This window comes from Papaver somniferum, chromosome 11, assembly GCF_003573695.1.
Source record: "Papaver somniferum cultivar HN1 chromosome 11, ASM357369v1, whole genome shotgun sequence".
NCBI classification, from domain to species: Eukaryota; Viridiplantae; Streptophyta; class Magnoliopsida; order Ranunculales; family Papaveraceae; genus Papaver; species Papaver somniferum.
The window spans coordinates 47278143-47282613 of NC_039368.1; the positions used below are offsets into that span (position 1 = coordinate 47278143).

The 4471-nt window shown below is 36.2% G+C and overlaps 1 long non-coding RNA gene across 1 annotated transcript; it reads right to left on the bottom strand.

Moving 5' to 3' along the window:
- Positions 1 to 370: 370 nt before the first annotated feature.
- Positions 371 to 3953, bottom strand: LOC113320971. Its single transcript, XR_003346379.1, has 2 exons — positions 3708 to 3953; positions 371 to 3061 (listed from the first exon to the last, which is right to left on the bottom strand). It is a non-coding gene; the product is annotated as an uncharacterized LOC113320971 (long non-coding RNA).
- Between the last annotated feature and the right edge of the window lie 518 nt (positions 3954 to 4471).

Below are 4471 nucleotides of genomic sequence, written 5' to 3' on the forward strand. Positions count from 1 at the left end.
GATACTACTTTTATCGTAGTTGTGTGATCTGATCTTACATCTTCTATCGTACGAGTACAATCAGATTGATTGGTTTGAGATTGATATCTCCAATAGGAAAGATATAAAAAGTAATCACAAACATCTTCGTCTCATTGTTTGTGATTCCGCAACATCTTGTTTCGTTACCATACGATTAAGATTGTTGTGAGGTGATTGATAACTCTAGGCTGTTCTTCGGGAATATAAGACCGGATTATCAATTGGTTCCTGTTCACCTTGATTATTATTAAAAGACGGAACAAAACTGTAACGGATCAGAAATTTTTTGCTCCCAACGAGTCGGGTACGGCCGCTTGGCAAGCTCCAACTCCCTGAAACGCCACTCAAGTAAAAAGGAAAAAAAATTATGTTCATTGATAAAATCCCTACCTCAGTAGGTAACAATCGTTTCTTACCGGACAACAAAGTCGAGATCCTGCTGAAAAGAAATCTCATTGGTCTCAAAGTTAGAATTCTATGAGCATTTGTCTCATACCATAATACTCATAAAATGAACTTCAAGAGTTCCAATTTCCAAAAATAAAATAAGAGTCGGCCAGTTGCCTAAATAACTGATGGCCAGTTGCCAATAATAACAGCCGGCCAGTTGCCAAAGTTCACAGACGGCCAGTTGCCAAAGTTCACAGACGGCCAGTTGCCAAAAATTAACAGACGGCCAATCGTCAAAATTCACAGACGGCCAGTTGCCAAAAATTCACAGACGGCCAGTTGCCAAAAATTCACAGACGGCCAATTGCCAAAAATTAACTGACGGCCAGTTGCCAAATCCACAGACGACCAATTACAAAAAAATAACAAATGGCCAGTTTTCAATATCAAGGTAGTTCTGGTTACCAGCCATCATTGGCCAGTTGCCAATGATATATACTTTCCAAGGTTGCAATCATCTCTGGATAGATGGTATGAACTGCAAAACAATAACCAAGACTTCCAAATGATATGAACCACCTTGTAGAGTTGTGCTGAACCGCATAGCGGCTGCCTACGTACCCTCTCCGTTGCTCGAAAGGATCAAGCACGACCGTAGTTCGTCAAATATTTATTTAGATAATATGAACTACCCTTGTTAGTAGCAATTATCTCTTACCAGATAATATGAACTACTTTAAGTAGCAATTATCTCTTGCAATAACTATATCTAACATTGGATGGTACAAACTGGATAACAACAGTTATCCATGTACCATGGTACGTTGCCCGTCGGCCTTTAGCTTGTCTGACCTGCATTTCATAAAGCACTAACGTGTTCCCAATAATCTAATTAACCAATCAAATTCACAGGTGCGCACACTAGATAAGAAGTATATACAAACACAGTTACAAACTAATTACATTAAGTTTATCATCAGAACTCTTTAAAATGTTATTAATGTACAAGCAGATTCTACCTAATTATTAAAAATGTGATAGTTTCCTTTTGTACAATTCCCTGAAACCCAACAGGTAGACAAGCATTTTCTGCACTAGCTATACAGTAGCTCTGTTCCCAATTAATAAGAAAAATACCACTATAACAGAAAATAAATTCAACCCATAGCGCAATAATTAAGCTTTCAGAAACCGGAAGAATAACACTATCTACTAGAATTGGTTAATCCCTTGCGAATTTAATTCACCTAGCACTTGGATTCTCGTCGGTATACAATTAAGCACATTTAAATACTAAACTGATCAGAAGTAGTAATATTTTTGCAAATTAGAAATAATAATGAAAGAAATGGGATTCACAAATACCATGAGGTCCACGATACTAATTCTAGATTTCTAAAGCTATATTTGCAAGTATCGTCGAATTCATTTGTAAATAGCGTGTCGAAACCCAAATAATTTAAGCAGACATATCTGTGAAGCACGATATACATTTACGCTAACTATTAATTATCACCAGATTCGAAAGAAATGAACGCACTTCCAGCTCATACTAACTTTCCCATCATCACATACTAACTTTCCCATCATCACGCTGGCTACTAAGACAGTTACATGAATTCATACCAAAGAACAAGCCCCGATGGAAATCGACATCGCTCACACAACGATAGAATTTATATTAGGACCAGCCCGTGACTAATAGTTATACTATTTCCAAAATGAATCATCAAGATATATAGATAACCACTCTACTGCAAAGTTTTATCTCAAGTGCATTCATTTAGGTTAGCAAGTAAATGTTGCAAGAACAAAATATTCACTACAATGAGTTCCACCAGTTTCACTCATTTTGCCGTGCAAAATGGTCTAAACAACGTCTCCATGACCAACACTAAATGAGAAGCCAAAGTGTAATCAACACAGAAGTTCCCTAAAAATGCCACAACTGTTCGGTCTTAAGGATGAGGTACTGTATCAACATACTAAAAATTTCATGACAGCCAAGCCTTCCAGTTTTCCAGCTTGAGTGACTACATTGTAAAATTTCTACGGACTTCGCTATATAACGGAATTCAACAAATAATATTTCAATGAAAACTAGAGAAGTCCATCTATAACTTCTTAGAAGGCTCCAAAGGCTAATTCAGAGTCCAAGTGCCCTAGAAAAACCCAGCAAAACAGTAACAAGAACTACTTTCTAGGAGATTCAGTTCCAACTGCCTATATATTCCATGGTATAATTACCAAACCACAAACCCAAAAATGTTCCCCATGGTATACTTAGGGGAACATTTTTCGTGAAGAAAAGATCGTCTAAAACATTACCCATACACGTAGAAATAGGCCTCAATATGGCTGTCTGTGCAATTTTCATGAAACGACTCATTTACGTACTCACTTCACCGGCATGAAGATACTCTAAATTTTCAAAATCCAAAATGATGAATCATAAATTCTAGGTGTACACTACATACCCCATTTATTAATTTATGGAAAGAATATCAACTTATTGAAAAGAGTAAAGAAAACAGAAGAACTTTACCTCTGCTTCTTTAGAGACTTTTCTCAAACACTTCATATGCATTTTAGTTGGTGTTGAGAGGTACTTTTGCCTTGTTTTATTAAGCTCCTATTATAGCTTCTACACCTGCAAATTCAAATTCTAAGAAGAACCCGCGTCTCCTTCTCACACCACAATTCTTAAAACATTCAACATTTTACATTAAACCATTAGCACAATTATGCTAGCAAACTAGATGATATTCGATTTGTAAACAATTAAGTTGTTAAAAGAAGATATATATGCATTCCACTCATTTTCTTAAACGTGTTTATATCAAATCTAATATGTTTCATTCTAATCAACAGGACTAGAATTCCAAGTGTAAGCAAATAATCTTTTATTTCATACTCCAACAATTTTGCTAAAATTATATAGGACTTAAACAAAATACAGTTAAGCAATATCTCTTCTCGATGGTGCAAGAGTAAAGGAGTTTTATCCCCTAGAAATCATGTGAACTGGCCTCTAACCTCCATCGTATAAACACCAAAATCAGTTGTCATACCAGACCATGAAAACTTACAAAACTGAAATTTACCTTTTGCAAGATTTAATCTACACATGCAAGAGAAAACCATTTAGTTTTAGTACAAAACTCTTTCCAAAACTAAATTGTTCAAAACATCTCTTCATTTGTGCAATAAGAACTTTATCGGATCACCGAGACCAAAGAGAAAGGGGAAGAAGATTCAAATTGACAACCCTAGAATTGACATGAAAATATACTTACCCCATACTTTAATATCACTAGGAATGAAGTAAAATCAGTGAATCCCATAAAAGCCTAAATTGACATTAACCTAACTTCTTCGTTTTCCAACAAATTCAATGGGAGGAGAGTTTATAACAAGCACCAGCTCCAACATCGACAGCATCAGTACCTAAATATATTTATGTCTCTGCAAAACTTAGATGTGCATGATTTCAGTTGGTTTCTTTCAATTTTTCGGTAGCAGAGGAAGGAAAGAGAAGAAAATAAGAAGAGGAAATCACTCCCCCCTCTTTCTCTCCGGTTTCTCTTTATATGCCTTAGAAAAACGTGACACGTGCCCAGATGCATGGGTTACTATTACAGCACCCCACGTTTAACATAAGGCAGACTTTTCTATGAGACATTAACATTTATTCTTAAGGCAACCTATTCAAAAGATTTTTTTAGTATAGTTTTAGGCATTCAAATTGTAAAATTGGATTAATGGATTTGGTTAAACCCGAGAAGAAAGACACAGAGTGTTACAAAAACCTTTAAGGTTTATCTGTCAGATTGATCCTTTGATAGACTTGTATGTGTGAGACAGATTTGTTTATTGTCAAAGCCTGCGATTTTGGGTCGTAGCAACTCTTAGTTGTGGGTGAGATCAACTAAGGGAATCAAGTGCGTAGTATCCTGCTGGGATCAGAGGCATAGGAGCATAACTGTACCTTGGATCAGTGGGAGATTGATTGGGGTTCAACTACAGTCCAGTCCGAAGTTAGCTTGGAGTAGGCTAGTGT